Below are 20,279 nucleotides of genomic sequence, written 5' to 3'. Positions count from 1 at the left end.
GGTGATGGTGTTAGACAAGCAGAAGTAGAGGACAGTGGTCAACTTGAAATATAAATTGAAGGTAAAGCCAACAGGATTTGCTGATAAATTGGATGTAGAGAAGGACTGATGCAGAAGCTCCAATATTTTGGCCATCTGATATGAAGAGCAAACTCACTGGAAAAGACCCTAATGATGGGAAAGACCAAGGGCAAGAGAAGAAAAGGGAAGCAGAGGATGAGATGTTTGGATGGAATCACCAACTCAGTGATCTTGAGTTTGAACAAACTCTGTGAGATGATGAAGGACAGGGAAGCCTGGTGAGCTGCAGTCCATGAGGTCACAAGTGTAAGGTATAGTTTGGGCCAAGGCAGAAAAGAAGGTGAGACGACCTTAATGGAGAAAGGTTACCTTTGTTCAGGCAAGGAGGGACAACTGTTGGCCTAAGGACCAGGCTGAGCATGAGAGGGATTAGGGAGGCTTGATATTTAAAGGGAGGTTTGTGGAAGTGATAAGGGAAACGTTAGTCAGGCCTGACGTTTCAGGTGACCTTTAGTTGAGATGGCATTTGTAGTTGAAGAGGGGGTGGGAGGTTTTGGGTGGGGATTGATAAGTCCCCTGGGCAGGGGGCGATAAGTCCTGGGCAGATGTAGGTGGTGGGAGGTTTCTGGGCAGGAGGTGATGCAATCAGCCCAGAGTATCAGGGCAGGACTTCAAGTTCGGTTTTGTTTTTCCCGAAGTTAGATGATTCAGCAAGGGCCTTTGAGACCATTATTTTCTTTTCTAGGCCCAAGGACTCCTTCAGCAAGGAGTTGACATGACTTGGTAACTGAACAACAAAAACAATGGTTTTTAAAAAGGAGAAGAATGAAGATGACTACAGAGATTTTAACCCAAGCAACTAGACAGGTCGGATTACTATTTATTGAGATGAGGAAGGTTGGAAGAGGAAAAGATTTAGAGGAGAAAAGAAGCCTACTTTAGATATCTTAAGTTTGAAATGTCAATTAGATGTTCAAACAGAAGCTGAATAGGCAACTAGATATACGAATAGGAAATTTGGAACTCAGAGAGGCTCTATCAGTGGGATCCAGCAATAAAACAGAAGCTGGGGCTGGGGTCTTATCAGACTAGAGATGGTCAGAAAAGCCATGGAGCTGGATGGGATCATCTAGAAAGTGGGCGTAGGTTAGAAAAAGTTTCAAGATTGAGCTGTGAAACAAATCTTGAGTCCTCTCATCTAGAGAAAGCTGAGAATGGTCCATTACAGGAGACTGAAATGAAATGGCCAGTGAAGCAAAAGAAACAAGAATCAGTCATTTCAGTCACTCAGTCGTGTCCAACTCTTTGCGATCCCATGAACTGCAGCATGCCAGGCCTCCCTGTCCCTCCCCAACTCCCAGAGTTTACTCAAACCCATGTCCATTGAGTCAGTGATGCCATCCAACCATCTCATCCTCTGTCATCCCCTTCTCCTCCTGTCCTCAATCTTTCCCAGCATCAGGGTCTTTTCCAATGAGTCAGCTCTTGGCATCGGGTGGCCAAAGTATTGGAGTTTCAGCTTAACATCAGTCCTTCCAATGAACACCCAGGACTGATCTCCTTTAGGATGGACTGGTTGGATCTCCTTGCAGTCCAAGGGCCTCTCAAGAGTCTTCTCCAACACCACACTTCAAAAGCACCAATACTGCTCCACTAAATACTGAAGGTGTTTTGAAGAGGAGGAAGAGTAAACAATGATGCCAAATGCTGATGATAGATTAAGAAATACAAGAAACATAAGTTAAACATTGGATCTGGCCATGTGAAGATCACTGTCAGCATTTTGGAGTGATGTGGATTAGCCTCACTGAAATGATGCAAAGGCAATAGAAAGTATGTGGGAGGTAGAATAGACAAGTCTTTCAGGCAGTTTTAGGAGATTCTCTAGTGGCTCAGTGGTAACAAATCAGCCTACAATTCAGGGGACCCAGGTTCAATCGCTGAGTAGGGAAGATCCCCTGGAGAAGAAAATGGCAACCCACTCCAGTATTCTTGCCTGGAGAATACCATGGACAGAGGAACCTGGCAGGCTACAGTCCATGGGCTTGCAGAGTCGGACATGGCTGAGGGACTAACACTTTCAGGTAGTTTTGCTGTAAAAGGAACAAAGGAAGAGTAGGAGATGAGAATGACAGGGTAAGGGAAATTTACTTTAACATGGGAGCAGCAGCAGCAGCAGCTGCTGCTGCTGCTAAGTCACTTCAGTCGTGTCTGACTCTGTCCCACCCCATAGATGGCAGCCCACCAGGCTCCCCCATCCCTGGGATTCTCCAGGCAAGAATATTGGAGTGGGTTGCCATTTCCTTCTCCAATGCATGAAAGAGAAGAGTGAAAGTGAAGTCGCTCAGTCGCGTCCGACTCTTCGCAACCCCATGGACTACAACCCCCCAGGCTCCTCCGCCCATGGGATTTTCCAGGCAAGAGTACTGGAGTGGGGTGCTATTGCCTTCTCCACATGGGGGCTAGGACAGCTTATTAGTATAATGATGGAAATGATATAGATTTAAGAAAAAGTTTTATGTTCCAAGAGAGGGGACAATTGCAGGAGAGACAAAGAGAACAAGATCAAGTTCAGTATTTCTCAACCTATCTGGTGACGAAAAACCATGTTTTCCCCTTCAACTGTCAAAGTCCAATGTTTTTACAAAATGCAATACAAAGCATTGTCAAACCCACAAAGTTAGAAAACACAGTCACATTATATATGACCCATTTTTTTTAAAGTCTAAGATTCAAAAAAAATGTAAAATCAACTTTGTAAGTTGTTCTAAAAGTTTCTACAGAAACTACACAGTTATTCTCTATTTCTATACTTGTGTCATCACAAACAGCTAACAGTTCATAATCAGAAGCAGCCCGTGGTTTGTACTTTAAATAGGGCTGATCTAGGGCATGAGACATGTTGACTTAAGACAAGGAACAGTACATCTAAAAAAGGTGTTGCTAATAATGAGAAAGTAGAAAAAGAAATTAAGGAAACAATTCCATTCACCATTGCAATGAAAAGAATAAAATACTTAGGAATATATCTACCCAAAGAAACTAAAGACCTATATATAGAAAACTATAAAACACTGATGAAAGAAATCAAAGAGGACACTAATAGATGGAGAAATATACCATGTTCATGGATTGGAAGAATCAATATAGTGAAAATGAGTATACTACCCAAAGCAATTTACAAATTCAATGCAATCCCTATCAAGCTACCAGCCATATTTTTCACAGAACTAGAACAAATAATTTCAAGATTTGTATGGAAATACAAAAAACCTCGAATTGCCAAAGCAATCTTGAGAAAGAAGAATGGAACTGGAGGAATCAACTTGCCTGACTTCAGGCTCTACTACAAAGCCACAGTCATCAAAACAGTATGGTACTGGCACAAAGACAGACATATAGATCAATGGAACAAAACAGAAAGCCCAGAGATAAATCCACACACATATGGACACCTTATCTTTGACAAAGGAGGCAAGAATATACAATGGAGTAAGGACAATCTCTTTAAGAAGTGGTGCTGGGAAAACTGGTCAACCACTTGTAAAAGAATGAAACTAGATCACTTTCTAACACCGCACACAAAAATAAACTCAAAATGGATTAAAGATTTAAATGTAAGACCAGAAACTATAAAACTCCTAGAGGAGAACATAGGCAAAACACTCTCAGACATAAATCACAGCAGGATCCTCTATGATCCACCTCCCAGAATTCTGGAAATAAAAGCAAAAATAAACAAATGGGATCTAATTAAAATTAAAAGCTTCTGCACAACAAAGGAAAATATACACAAGGTGAAAAGACAGCCTTCTGAATGGGAGAAAATAATAGCAAATGAAGCAACTGACAAACAACTAATCTCAAAACTATACAAGCAACTCATGCAGCTCAATTCCAGAAAAATAAACGACCCAATCAAAAAATGGGCCAAAGAACTAAATAGACATTTCTCCAAAGAAGACATACAGATGGCTAACAAACACATGAAAAGATGCTCAACATCACTCATTATCAGAGAAATGCAAATCAAAACCACAATGAGGTACCACTTCACACCAGTCAGAATGGCTGCGATCCAAAAATCTGCAAGCAATAAATGCTGGAGAGGGTGTGGAGAAAAGGGAACCCTCCTACACTGTTGGTGGGAACGCAAACTAGTACAGCCACTATGGAGAACAGTGTGGAGATTCCTTAAAAAATTGCAAATAGAACTACCTTATGACCCAGCAATCCCACTGCTGGGCATACACACCGAGGAAACCAGAATTGAAAGAGACACATGTACCCCAATGTTCATCGCAGCGCTGTTTGTAATAGCCAGGACATGGAAACAACCTAGATGTCCATCAGCAGACGAATGGATAAGAAAGCTTTGGTACATATACACAATGGAGTATTACTCAGCCGTTAAAAAGAATTCATTTGAATCAGTTCTGATGAGATGGATGAAACTGGAGCTGATTATACAGAGTGAAGTAAGCCAGAAAGAAAAACACCAATACAGTATACTAACACATATATATGGAATCTAGAAAGATGGCAATGACGACCCTGTATGCAAGACAGGAAAAAAGACACAGCTGTGTATAACGGACTTTTGGACTCAGAGAGAGAGGGAGAGGGTGGGATGATTTTGGAGAATGGCATTCTATCATGTATACTATCATGTAAGAATTGAATCGCCAGTCCATGTCTGACGCAGGACACAGCATGCTTGGGGTTGGAGCATGGGGATGACCCACTGAGATGTTATGGGGAGGGAGGTGGGAGGGGGGTTCATGTTTGGGAACACATGTAAGAATTAAAGATTTTAAATTTAATAATAAAAAAAATAGCTTTCCAAAAAAAAATAAATGAATAAAATAAAAAAATAAATAAAAAAGGTGTTGGCGAGGCAGAGTATATGAGCTCATATTAGGTTGGAAAAGTAGACTGCTGGGAGGAAGTGGAGGTTGTTTTCTGTTGCCTTCTCTTTCATCCCTGAAGACAGAGCAAGAGTGAAGACAGTGTATGGGATGTTGGAAGACTGAAGAGAGAGAAAATTAGAATGTGTTTAGAAGAATGAGCGTAGAAATTGACTAAGGAAATCTAGTAGGAATCCCAAATAGCACTAAGACTGACCTCAGATCTGGGGTCATGAATTTAAAGTTCAGCTCAGTTCATTTCAGTCGCTCAGTCATGTTCGACTCTTTGCAACCCCATGGACTGCAGCACGCCAGGCTTCCCCGTCCATCACCAACTCCCAGAGCTTATTCAGACTCATGTCCATCGAGTCAGTGATGCCATCCGACTATCTCACCCTCTGTCATCCCCTTCTCCTCCCATGTTCTATCTTTCCCAACATCAGGATCTTTTCCAATGAGTCAGTTCTTCACATCAGGTGGGCAAAGTAGTAGAGTTTCAGCTTGACATCAGTCCTTCCAATGAATACTCAGGACTGATTTCCTTTAGGATTGATTGGTTGGATCTCCTTGTTGTCAAAGGGACTCTCAAGAGTCTTCTCCAGCACCCAGTCGATGTTCAGTTCAGTTCAGTTCAGTCACTCAGTCATGTCTGGCTCTTTGTGACTCCACGGACTGCAGCACGCCACACCTCCCTGTCCATCACCAACTCCCAGAGCTTACTCAAACTCATGTCCATCGAGTCAGTGATGCCATCCAACCATCTCATCCTCTGTTGTCCCCTTCTCCTCTCACCTTCAATCTTTCCCAGCATCAGGGTCTTTTCAAATGAGTCAGTTCTTCGCATCAGGTGGCCAAAGTATTAGAGTTTCAGCTTCAGCATCAGTCCTTCCAATGAATATTCAGGACTGATTTCCTTTAGGATGGACTGGTTAGGTCTCCTTGTAGTCCAAGGGACTCTCAAGTGTCTTATCCAACACCACATTTCAAAAGCATCAATTCTTTGGTGCTCAGCTTTCTTTATAGTCCAACTCTCTCATCCATACATGACTACTGCAAAAACCATAGCTTTGACTAGACAGACTTTTATATGACCCCAGAGGAATGATTTTTTTGTTCTGTGTGTCATCCATATTCCACACTTCCTTCAAGATTACAGAAATCATTTTTCAATTTAATAAACTTGTATCGAATGGCTACTAAGCATCAGTCACTGCTCTATAGAAGAAAAAGGGATAAAAAGATCTTGAGTTTCTTTGCTCTCTTTTTGATCCAGACAAATTATTTTTCCTCATTTCTGAAAGTTTATAGAACTGATAGTTTATAGCATGGATATCAGAGAAGGTAATGGCACCCTACTCCAGTACTCTTGCCTGGAAAATCCCATGGATGGAGGAGCCTGGTGGGCTGCAGTCCATGAGTCGCTAAGGGTCAGACATGACTGAGCGACTTCACTTTCACTTTTCTCTTTCAAGCATTGGAGAAGGAAATGGCAACCCACTCCAGTATTCTTGCCTGGAGAATCCCAGGGACAGGGAAGCCTGGTGGTCACACAGAGTTGGACACGACTGAAGCGACTTAGCAGCAGCAGCAACATCGATATGGGTTTTAAACTACAACTACTATAAATATGGGCTTCCCTGGTGATTCAGTGGTAAAGCACTTGCTGGCCAATGCAGGAGATATTGAATCAATCCCTGGGTGGGGAAGATCCCCTGGAGGAGAGCATGGCAACCCACTCTAGTATTCTTGCCTGGAGACTCCCATAGACAGAGGAGCCTGGTGAGCTAGAGTCCACTGGGTCGCAAAGACTCTGACACAACTTAGCGACTCTGTATACATGCACACGTGCCCTCATACCTTAGGTATTCTCCAGCTATTTATTTAAGTCTTGCCATCCCTGTTACTGTGTAAGTTTCTAAAGACTAGAGACAGTCGTATGTTTCTTTTATATCTTTAGAATGGTGCTGGATATAGAATGTATAAACAAAGTGAAAGTGTTAGTTGCTCAGTCATGTCTCACTCTTTGCAACCCCATGGACTGTAGCCTGCCAGGCTCCTCTGCCTATGGGCATCCCTTGTGTCTCAGCTGGTAAAGAATCTGCCTACAATGTGGGAGACCTGGGTTTGTTTCCTGGGTTGGGAAGATCCTCTAGAGAAGGGAACGGCTACCCACTCCAGTATTCTGACCTGGAGAATTCCATGGACTATACGGTCCATGGGGTCGCAAATAGTCAGACACCACTGAGCAACTTACCAAAAAAACAAACAAACCCAAAAAACTGTAGTGTTCACAGAATGTCTAATACCTATGCCCTTTAGAATATGCTTGCTTTACCAATTAGGATGTATTTGGCTTCAATTAACAGAAACTAAACTAACAATGACTTAAAGGTTTTTTTTTTTTTTTAATAAAAGATCATATTTAGGCAGTACTTGTAACTGATTCAGCTACTCAAGAACAGAGACTCCCTCATCATTTTGTCCTTGGTTTTCTCACTTCTTGGTAGCACAGCTCATTTAAAGAGAAGTTGCACAACTAGAGAATATTTGCAAGAGACAAAGACTTCTCCCTACTGCTGAACAGCAGCGAAATATTTCTCATGTTTCCCAACTCCACCCCCCTACATTTCCCTAGCCATTATTTTGTCACATCAATTCCAAAGACACAACTGAAACTAGAAAAGTGACTCTTTGATTTCTTCAGCCTCCATAGTAAGAGGTAGCACAGGGTATTAAGAATAATTGCATTAACTAAATATGTGCTTGCTTATAACATTTGTTGAGCTCATTTCTTCCACGCAAACTCATTCACTTTTGTGGGTTTTTTGGCTGTTCTGGGTCTTCATCACTGCCTGGGCTTTTCTCTAGGTGCAGCAAACAAGGGCTACTCTCTAATTGCAGTGTGCAGACTTCTCATTGCAGCGGCTTCTTTTCTTTCAAAGCATAGGCTCTAGGGTGCCCTGGCTTCAGTAGTTAAGGCTCCTGGGCTTTAACACACAGGCTTGGTAGCTGTGGCACACAGACTTAGTTGCTCCACGACATGTGGGATCCTCCCAGATTAGGTATCAAACCCATGTCTCCTTCATTGGCAGGTGGCCTCTTTACCACTGAGCCTCCAGGGAAGCCCCTTCTTTCATTCTTTGCGCAGCTCTTCACTCTAAAACATCACACAATGATATATTTCATACATGAAACTCCTTTGCTCCTGTTTTATTTAATTTTTTAATTGAAGCACAGTTGATTTACAATGCTCTGCCAATATTGGCTGTACAACAAAGTGACTCAGTTATATACAAATATACATTCTCTTTAAAATATTCTTTTGCATCATGTTTATCCTAGGAGACTGGATATAGCTCCCCGTGCTGTACCACAGGACCTTGTTTCTGCATTCTAAAGTTAACAGTTTGCCTCTACCAACTCCAAACTCCCAGTCCACACCTCTTCCTAGCCCCTTCCCTCTTGGCAACCATAAGTCTGATCTCTATGTCTATGAGTCAATTTCTGTTTTATAGATAGTTTCATTTATGTCATATTTGAGAGTCCATGTACAAATTATATCATGCAGTATCTGCCTTTCTCTTTCTGACTTACTTCAGAATCTCTAGTTGCATCCATGTTGCTGCCAAATGGTGGTATTTTGTTCTCTTTTATGATTCAGTAGTATTCCCCTGTATGTATGTGTTCTTTACTGGAGAAGGAAATGGCAACACACTCCAGTAATTCTTGCCTGGAAAATCCCATGGACAGAGAAGCCCGGCGGGCTACAGTCCATGGGGTCTCAAAGAGTCAGACACAACCGAGTAACTAACACTTTTGACACATGTTCTTTATCTATTTATCTGTCAATGGACATTTAAGTTGTCTCTCTGTTTTGGCTATTATGAATAGTGCTGCTATAAACATGATTAGTGCATGTATCTTTTTAAATTATAATTTTGTCTGGGTATATGCCCAGGAGTGGGATTGCTGGATCATATGGTAATTCTATTTTTAGTTTTTCTGTCTCTTCGTGTTTAGTAAGTTTATCCTTCCATGATTTTAAACAAGGGTTCTAGTTCTACCTTGTATTCATTAACATAATTGGAAATTGTACTTCTGGTCACTTCTTTATCCAGTTTCAGGCACTCACATATTACTAGAATTGCTTAAAACCTGGACATGAATCCATGACACCTCCAGATGCACCAACTTTCAGCCCATACCATTAGATTCAAAGATTTTTGGGTTCACCTCAGATATCCACTTATCTCTAACATATTGTTAGCTTTTTGCAAACAAAAGGATAAGGTTGAGTGTCACCTAGAAACACCAGGTTATGGATGAATAAGCAGGTTTCTAAGCTTTGTGTATTTATCAGCGCTTTTTTGTACTAAGGAGAAGGCAATGGCACCCCACTCCAGTACTTCTGCCTGGAAAATCCCATGGATGGAGGAGCCTGGTGGGCCACAGTCCATGGGGTCGCCAAGAGTCATCCCACCAACCCTCCAAGAGGGATAGTATAGCATGTAGTGTTTTTAACATATTTAACATGATTTATTTGTTGTTACTAACACTTAGTATGATTTATGTTTTCAGAGGGCTCTTTGTAAAATCAATATTTAAAGGAAAACCTTTCAGAATACTGCTCTGGATATTTTTATACACCTGGATGCCTATTTCTGTTCAAGATCCAAGGACTAAGGACCTTAAATGAGTGAAAATGGTGTAGAACACAATTATACTACCTAGTTTCAACCCCTTTGCCCCAAGTTTTCCCCCAAAGCTTATCTACTCCAAAGGTGAATTTTTGAGTGGTTATCTATTTCCCAGTTGATCCATATACAAGGCTTTAGCTCTTGTCCAGAATATCAGCACCTTGCACCCCCTTATATCCTATTCTATCACTGTCTCTTCTACATCAGTGATATACTTTTGTATGAAAGTCTTGACCACCTGAGCTTTTCCATTCCACTGACTCTTAGATTCTGTTATATATATAGTTCTTTGGAAAGTATAGTGAATATATAATAGTATAATACAACTTCCTAAAGATAGACTATTTCCCAACAAAATAGTGGAGTCATAGAAGGTGTTTCAGAGGTCATTTGGTCTCCCATTCAGCCAAAATGACACCTGAAGCATCCAAGACAGATGGCTGTCTGGCCCAAGGGTGTCGAGCCAACTCAAATGTAGAAGCCAAAATGTACCAGTGTCATCAACAAAAGGCTGCATTAAAAGAAATAATAACTAGGCTATTTATTATGCCATCGTTAGAGAAATCTTTGTTGTATTCCTTTGTCAGAGAACTCTCAGGGTCTTGTCATTTTATTTTAGCAATTTAAAAATATATTTATTCAAATCATACAACAATGTGCTTGCTAATGTATTTCTGACCTCTCCCTTTTGTCTTCACTTCAAGGCCTACTGATAAAGTTTTAAACAGCGGCATATAACCCTAAGGTCAAAGAGGATCCACCACTGGTTTTCATAGCCCCACAGAAGTAACATTTAGAAAAGACTTAATAAAAATATTTTAAATAAGTGATTTTCTAGTTGTAAAGGAACTCTTCAAAACACTGCATTTTTTGTATTTTTTTCTCCCAATATTCCTAGTCAAGTAAAAAAGTATTTTAGAAGTGAAAAGACTAAAGTTCAATGAGTATATATAATTTCCCCAAATTTAAACAGGTTAATATGTGCATCATCAGGATTTCAACTCAAGAGTTCTGGATGGAGTTGGGTTTTCCTACCCTCTCCTTAGGGGTTATCTTCAGGCCTCCTGTGTTCAAACAACCTCTCTTCCTTAGTCTCAATCAGTGTTCAGCAGAGATGAAAATCAGCTGGCTATAATCTTGAATATGGCCTTGTAGTCCAGAGGATTAATAGTATATATTCACACAGTGAAAGCAGAAACCTTATGTATATTATATCTAATGTCCAAATCCATCCTACCTTATGCTGCAGGGACGGCCTAGTCAGGTGTCAATCAAGCGTTCCTTGTTGGAATTTGGATATTCAAGAAGCTGATTTTAAATAGCACTGTATTCTAGAAAGATGGCAAACATGGTCATCTTGGGAACCCTATAATGAGAGGGTTAATATGCTTGATGTTGTACCAAAGTTCTCTTAATCTATGCTTGGGTGGTTTTCTGTCTTCCACTTTGCTGAACTTCATTATCTAATCTGCTGTTGATTGCTTCTGGTGTTTTGTTTGTTTCTTTTTAAAATTTAATTGTATTCTTATGTTTGGCTGTTTGGTCCTTTGTATTTTCTAACTTTGTTGAACTTCTGACTGTATCCAGCCATCCTACTCCTGAGTTTGGTAAACATCTTCATAATTATCACCTTAAACTTTTTATTGGGTAGACTATATGGATCACTTTATTCAGCTCTTTTTCAGAGGTTACCTCTTGTTCCTTCATCTGGAACTTATTCTTCTGTCTCCTCATTTTACCCAGTCCTCAGAGTTTATTTCTATTTGATAGGAAGGTTGATTATGTTTCCTGATCTTAGAGAAGCGGCCTTGTGTAGGAAAAATCCCTTGGGGCCCAGTATCATGCTTTCCTCTGATCACCAGAGCTAGTGGTCCCCCTATGTGGGCTGTGTATGCTCTTCTGGTGTGGTGGGGCTGACTACAGTGGGTGTGCTGGTAGGCAGGGCTCACCCCGATTTTGGTTGGCTAAGAGGCCTTGCCTTGTATGGTGGATGCTTGGCCCACTGCAGATCAGAGTAGGCTTCTTGCAAGAAGGCTTCATGGCTGACAGGGATTTGGGGTGGTGCCAGCCCATTAATAGGCAGGATTGGATCCCCAGTGCTAATAGGCTAGAAAGAGGATTCCAGAATGGCATTTCAAAGTGCCAGGGTTCCTGCAATATAACAACCTCCCAACAATCAGTGCCACTAGAATGTCCATTCTCAAGGGGATTCCTACCTGCCTTCTGCCTCTGCAAGAGGATCTCCAAGATCAGCAAGATGGGTTGACCGAGGTTAAGTGAAATGTCAGACACAGAAAGGCAAATACAATATGATCTCATATGTAGAGTCTAAAAAACAAATGAAGAGTAATGATTCTGGAAAATATTTTATACTAAAGAAACTGCCAAATATTATGATTTGGCAAAACTATATGGTTGAATTTATGGTTCTGAAGTCAAAATGCTTGTGTTTGAATCTCAGCTCTGCACTTTGTTAGCTATTAACCTTCCTTAATTTCTCCATACCTCAGTTTCCACATGTGTAAAATGGTAACAATACCAACTTAAGAAATTAAATGAATTAATAATTGTAAAGCAGTTAGTACTGGGCCTGTCATATAAAAGTTTTACTAATAACTAAATAAGTGTATCTATACCAGGCTTCTCTGGTAGCTCAGTGGTAAAGAATCTACCTACAATGCAAGAGATGTGAGTCTGATCCCTGGGTTGGGAAGATCCCTTGGACAAAGATATGGCAGCCCACTTCCGTATTCTTGCTGGAAAACCCCATGGACAGAGGAGCCTGGCAGGTTGCAGTCCACGGAACTGGAAAACAGTCAGACACGACTGAGCAACTAAACAAGTATACGTATCACTTGGAAATATATTTTATCAATTTGTTCCTTTTAAGAAAAATGTCAGTCTTCTTAACATGCTTCTAAAGTTCTATTAATCTTAAAATACTGTTATGTATCTCACTCATAAATTAATCTAATAAACATTTATTGAATACTTAATGCATTTCAGGCCCTATGGTATCTCTCTAGTGAGCTAACACATACAGATAAGTATTTACAATATGATAATTACTGTGTGAAAGCAAATTAGATTGTTGCTACATGATAACAAGCTAAATTGATTCATGGTGTACTTTGCTCTTTAGACTTTTTAGTTTTAATTTTTAGCTTTAATTTTCATTCTTCTGTAGTGCTAAGGATAACTTAGAATGAAAGTTTAACAACTACAAATGAAAATCGGTATATTTGTATTGACACTGAGGATGTAAAAGGAACTGAGGAAATAGTTGAAAGTATCCTTGATGTATACGAAAATGTTTTGCTCCTTTTTATGGATTATGACGAGCTACAAAGGACCCTTTTGTGATAGACAGAAGACAGATAAACAGAAATACTTCCCTCTTGAAAGATGTCTGTACAATCTAAAACAATTAATCTTGCCGGAGTCAGTCAGCTCTAATGGTGCTGCCTGGCATGGGCTATTTATCAAAGCCCACTAATCCATCACACAGGACCAGACATACTGCTTGTCAGGTCTGCCACATGCCTAGATGCCTGGGAATCTGTGTAAGGCAGAGAAAGCCCGGGAAGTTATTTATGTTTGCCTTAAAAGAGGAAGTCTAGAGCTATTCATATCTAATGCTATTGATTCTAATGAAGATGTCAACAGAAAACTACCTCCTCTTCTGACACAAAGCTCATCTGTTTTGACAAATAAAAGCCTGACAACGTATCCTCCTCTCAAACTCAAAGGCCTAGCCATGACAGATCACTCCTGTCAGCACATTTTCTAATATATCTCATTAAAAAAAAACCCACTTACTAGAGTTGACATCTCCGATAGCTACCATTTCTACTTTTTAAAGTATTTCTTTACTTCCCAATTTTGAGTTTTGTCTAGTCAGACTTTCATTCCTCCATTGAAATGACTTATGTTAACTTAAGGTCATCAACAACATATTCCTTGCCATGCCCAATAACCAAACTTTAGTTCTTCATCTCTCTCTTAAACACTTTCACTTCACTTGTAGAAAACTAACCGGTCTTCCGCCTACTTCACTGACCACTTCTAAATCTCCTTTGCTTGTTTTTCTTCTTTTTCCGCGGCTAGACACTGATGTGCTCTAGAACTCAGTCTTCAGCCTCTTCTCTTCTCTACTTACTCTCTTCTACTTACTCCCTAGGTGATCTCTTCCTCTGGTTTTAAATTCTATTAACATACAACAGATAAAATACTATTAACATACAGGGGCTTTAAATACTATTAATTTGCAACAGCTTCTACAATGGTTTTACATACTATTAACATACAACAGATTCTTCAGTTTGGTAACTCCATCCTGCACCTCTCCAAACTCCATATTTTTATGCGTGTGTGCGTACATGCTAAGTCACTTCAGCTATGTTCGACTCTATGCCATACTATGGATACTTTGTTCAGCCTCCTCTGTCAAAGGAATTCTCCAGGCAAGAATTTTGGAGTGGGTTGTCTTGCCGTCCTCCAGGGGATCTCCCCCACCCAGGGATCGAACTCACATCTCTATGTCTCCTGCATTGGCAGGCAGGTTCTTTACTACTACTGCCACCGGGGAAGCCCCCATATTTTTATATTCACTGCCTATTTGATAACTCTGCTTGAAGGTCTAAGAGGCATCCAAACTAGAACTACTGTCTTTTCCACCAAAACATATTCTATCTCTTAGTCTTTCTTGGCTCAGCAAACATTACATATCCTGTCATTTGCCGGGGGCCAGCGTGCGGAACTCCGCCCATGGCAAAGGTCATGAGGAAGGAAGCTTGGCATACGCAAAGGCGTGATCAAGCCTCAGGAAACCCCCTGTTCCTGAGCATCTATCCCCAAAACCAGAGTACTTTACGGGGAGCTCTCCCCCATAACCATTTCTCTCAGAGGAGGAGTTAACTTGCAGCTCCAGTTAATAAAAATTTCTGGGCGTGACAAGAGTGTTTCAACTTACGAACTCTGAAGGTTCTCTGGCCTGCCTGATCAGGCTCGTCCGGCCGCATGTGATTGTTTACAGCCTCCCAACTGTGAGAGGCACAGGATGTTTTAAAACTTTCTAAATACAGACTCTTTTGAGAAGTTAAAAGATTATTAGTATAGTATTAGTGGGTTGATTAGGAATTATATTGGAGAAGGGTTTTTTCATTTGACCATGATATGAAGGTCAATGGAGGGATCTTGTGGTCTTCAGAACCTGTGAACATCTTTCATGTGGTGGGTTGTGCTCCTGGGCTTTCTCTTAACCACTGATACATCAGAAAGAGACTTGCATCAATCTCAGATCACTGCCCAGAGATTTTCAACCTGTCAAATTCCATAAAACAATGTGGATAACCTAAAACACATGTGGCTCCTGAGGTTCTTGATTAGAGGAAATCCCATCACTAACTGGGTCTAGTAAACATGCTCAATTGCTCAGTCGTGTCCAACTCTTTGTGACCCCGTGGACTGTAGCCCTCCAAGCTCCTCTGTCCATGGGATTTTCCAGACAAGAATACCGGACTGGGCTGCCATTTCCTCCTCCAGGAGATCTTCCCAACCCAGTGATCAAACCTATGTCTCCTGCATCTCCTACCCTGGCAGATGGGTTCTTTACCACTACACCACCTGGGAAACTCCTAGTAACCAGTAAGATTCCTCAAACTATCCAAAACCTAATGGCTAAAGCGAATTTTAACCTTTTCTCCTTCCTGAAAACCATCTCACAGATTAGTGGTTGCCCAGCCTGGTGGCTCCTATAAGATGAATACCATTTAATCTATAGTTCTACTGCATCCCTGACATATGGTTCATATTCAGGAGTCAGAATTGAATCCCAAAGTGGATGACAGTCACTAAGATAGTTGTAATAAAATTTCCTAGACATACAAAAGTTCTTCCAAATCTAACAGATAAGGGAGTGGATCAGTCACAACAGAATGATGAGACAGGAAACACAAAGTAATTTCAACAGGGACAGTTTAACATAAGGATTATAACCAGAATTAACTGTAACGGGATAAAAAGTGAAAGAAAAAAAAAAACTGATAAGGGAGGTCACTCATTGAAGGAAAAAATTTGGAAGAGGAGCCTCTGAATTTGAGTTGAGACTTTGTCCAAAAAAGTGTGGTTGGAAACCACTGAACCCCAGAGATGTTCACTGAGATTTCCCAGGCCAGGCTGATCCATGATTGCTAGATAAACAGGAAACACCCCTCTGGGTTTCAAGGGAGCTGAAGTTGGCAGACAAGGAACTGCAGTCAGATATTGTCAAGCCAAAATAACTTTCCTGAGTGCGGGTGAGCTGATACTGGCAAGCAGGGAACTATAGTTGGAACTGGCAAGCAGGAAATGTCACTCCAAGGTGCAGGTGAGCCGCAGGTATGAAATATGACTGCTGGAGTGTTTACAAAACTCACAGGGGTCTATCCTTGAACGTGCCTATGTAACTTGACAAGAAGCCATCCCAAGACTGCCACTGAAGCCAATGGGAATAAGTACCACTAGATGTCTCCCAAATGTGCCACTGGCAACTAGCATTAGGAGCAAATAGCAGCATCTGAAGGCATATTAGAACCAGGGAGGGGAGCCCCTTCTTCCTGCTATGCTCCTCTAGTGCCCTCTACTGACAAATTTTAATATATACCTGCTGCAAAAGATAAATGCTTAGAGGCCCCATCTCCATGATCACAAAGCAGGCAATGAAGGGTGGATTTCAAATTAAGCAAAAACTGACCATCATCACAGACCATCAGACCACCCTTCTAGTTACTCAGTTTTCACATGCACTCTTCTAATGCATTTGAACATCCATACAACAATAATACAACTCTATATTTCTACCTAACAAGATGCAGCTATCCAAGTGATGACTTTTCCCCAAAACAAGGAGGGGCTTCCTTGATGGCTCAGCAGGTAAAGAATCTGCCTGCATTGCAGGAGACATGGTTTCAGTCCCTGGGCTTGGAGTATCCCCTGGAGGAGGAGATGGCACTTACCCCAGTATTCTTGCCTGGAAAATCCTATGGACAGAGGAGCCTGGTGGGCTATAGTTCAAAGGGTTTCAAAGAGTCGGACACTACTGAGCATGTATACACACACCAAAACAAGGAGAGACATACTCATAACAGTCATCATATCCATTGCTGGCCATATCAATGATTCCTCGCCATATCAATGATTCCTCAAGTTCTGTCATAATTCTATTACATATGCTGTTACTCAAAGACTAAATTATAATCGCCACCAACTGTTGTATGAAATTAAATGGAAAGGAGAGAGAAGATGGTCAGTACGTAAAAGTTTTACAGGCAAAGAGAACATATAAAGATACTGTGGCCCTGTTTCTGTAACTGGTCATTAGCTATAACTGATATCTATGACTCCTTTCACTATTCATTCCTTATTTGTCTTGTCCTTAGCCAGAACCCCGGCTGGTTATAGTTCCTTACCTGGTAATCTAAGCTTCTGTTCCCAAGAATTCTGAATTCTCAAGTATCTTCTCTCTTTGTGACTGCTGTAGTTTTCCATTGAATTTTACTACTGAGCATGAAGGTACTAAAAGGCACCCCAGATATCAACTGAATTTTACCATTGACCTCTTTACCTGCATTGTACAGCAGCAACCCAATTTCCCCTTAATGACTAGAATCAGTCACCAGAAAAGTAACATCCATTTTCCCCTTTATCTATTTTTTTCAGTAGATTAAGAATGCTCAGGAGGAGCATAAAGATGGCGGAGGAATAGGACGGGAAGACCACTTTCTCCCTCACAAATTCCTCAAAAGAACATTTCAACGCTGAGCAAACTCCACAAAACAACTTCTGTAGGCTGGCAGAGGACATCAGGCAACCAGAAAAGCAGACCATTGTCTTCAAAAACAGATTTTTAACCTTTGCTCTTAGGTTTTTGTTGTCAATTTTGTTCATTTAAAAACCCAAACTTCACTACCCAAGTTTACCTGAGAGCGAGATTACTGGCTTGACCACTCTCTTCTCCTTTGGACTCTCCTTTTTCTCCACCAGGTGGCCTCTGTCTCTTTTCTCCCCCATCTCTTCTCTATCCAACTCTGTGAATCTCTGTGTGTTCCAGACGGTAGAGAACACCTAAGGAACTGGTTACTGGCAGGATTTGTCTCTCTCCTTCTCATTCCTCTCTCTTATCCTCCTGGTCACCTCTGTCTACTTCCTCCCTCTCCTCTTCCCCGTATAATGCCATAAACACCTCTGAGCGGGCCAGACTATACAGCACACATAAGGAAGTGACTACTGGCTAGCTTGCTCTCTCATCTTTTGATCTCACCGCATCTCATTCCAGTTACCTCTAACTACCCCCTCCATCTTCTCTTCTCCTTGTAACTCAGTGAACCTCTCTGAGTGTCCCTCAATGTGGAGAAACTTTTCATCTTTAACCTAGATGTTTTATCATCAGTGCTGTATAGATGGAGAAGTCTAGAGGCTACTGTAAAAACAAAACTGAAGACCAGAAGCAGGAGGCTTAAATCCAAAGCCTGAAAACATTAGAGAACTCTTGAATTCAGGGAACATTAAGCAATAGGAGCTCATCAAATGCCTTCATACCTACACTGAAACCAAGCTCCACCCAAGGGCCAACAAGTTCCAAAACAAGACATACCACTCAAATTCTCCAGCAACACAGGAACACTCCCCTGAGCTTCAATATACAGGCAGCTCAAAATTATTCCAAAACCTTTGATGTCTCATAACCCATTACTGGTCACTCCACTGCACTCCAGAGAGAAGAAACCCAGCTCCACCCACCAGAACTCCAACACAAGCCTCCCTAACCAGGAAACCTTGACAAGCCACTGATAGAACCCCACCCACAGTGAGGAAGCTCCATAATAAAGAGAACTCCACAAATTACCAGAATATAAAAAGACCACCCCAAACGCAGCAATATAATCAAGATGAAGAGACAGAGGAATACTCAGCAGGTAAAGGAACAGGAGAATTGCCCACCAAACCAAACAAAAGAGGAAGAAGTAGGGAATCTACCTGAGAAGGAATTCCGAATATTGATAGTGAAAATGATCCAAAATCTTGGAATCAAAATGGAATCACAGATAAATAGCCTAGAGACAAGGATTGAGAAGATGCAAGAAAGGTTTAACAAGGACCTAGAAGAAATAAAAAAGAGTCAAAATATAATGAATAATGCAATAAATGAGATCAGAAACACTCTGGAGGCAACAAATAGTAGAATAACGGAGGCAGAAGATAGGATTAGTGAAATAGAAGATAGAATGGTAGAAATAAATGAATCAGAGAGGAAACAAGAAAAACGAGTTAAAAGAAACGAGGACAATCTCAGAGACCTCCAGGACAATATGAAACGCTCCAACATTCGAATTATAGGAGTCCCAGGAGAAGAAGACAGAAAGAAAGATCATGAAAAAATCCTTGAGGAGATAATAGTTGAAAACTTCCCTAAAATGGGGAAGGAAATAATCACCCAAGTCCAAGAAACACAGAGAGTTCCAAATAGGATAAACCCAAGGCGAAACACCCCAAGACACATATTAATCAAATTAACAAAGATCAAACACAAAGAACAAATATTAAAAGCAGCAAGGGAAAAACAACAAATAACACACAAGGGGATTCCCATAAGGATAACAGCTGATCTTTCAATAGAAACTCTTCAGGCCAGGAGGGAATGGCAAGACATACTTAAAGTGATGAAAGACAATAACCTACAGCCCAGATTACTGTACCCAGCAAGGATCTCATTCAAATACAAAGGAGAAATCAAAAGCTTTACAGACAAGCAAAAGCTGAGAGAATTCAGCACCACCAAACCAGCTCTCCAACAAATTCTAAAGGATATTCTCTAGACAGGAAACATGAAAAGGGTGTATAAACCCGAACCCAAAACAATAAAGTAAATGGTAACTGGATCATACTTATCAATAATTACCTTAAACGTAAATAGGTTGAACGTCCCAACCAAAAGGCAAAGACTGGCCGAATGGATACAAAAACAAGACCCCTCTATATGCTTCTTACAAGAGACCCACCTCAAAACAAGGGACACATACAGACTGAAAGTGAAGGGCTGGAAAAAGATATACCACGCAAATAGAGACCAAAAGAAAGCAGGAGTGGCAATACTCATATCTGATAAAATAGACTTTAAAACAAAGGCTGTGAAAAGAGACAAAGAAGGCCACTACATAATGATCAAAGGATCAATCCAAGAAGAAGATATAACAATTATAAATATATATGCACCCAATATAGGAGCACCGCAATATGTAAGACAATTGCTAACAAGTATGAAAGGGGAAATCAACAATAGCACAATAATAGTGGGAGACTTTAATACCCCACTCACACCTATGGACAGATCAACTAAACAGAAAATTAACAAAGAAACACAAACTTTAAATGATACATTAGATCAATTAGACCTAATTGATATCTATAGGACATTTCACCCCAAAACAATGAATTTCACCTTTTTTTCAAGTGCTCATGGAACCTTCTCCAGGATAGATCACATCCTGGGCCATAAATCTAAACTTGATAAATTCAAAAAAATCGAAATCATTCCAAGCATCTTTTCTGACCATAATGCATTAAGATTAGATCTCAATTACAGGAGAAAAACTACTAAAAATTCCAACATATGGAG

This window comes from Capricornis sumatraensis, chromosome 7 (assembly GCF_032405125.1).
Source record: "Capricornis sumatraensis isolate serow.1 chromosome 7, serow.2, whole genome shotgun sequence".
Taxonomy (NCBI): domain Eukaryota; kingdom Metazoa; phylum Chordata; class Mammalia; order Artiodactyla; family Bovidae; genus Capricornis; species Capricornis sumatraensis.
The sequence above is the reverse complement of the archived record's forward strand: the minus strand, read 5'-3'. Positions refer to the sequence as shown.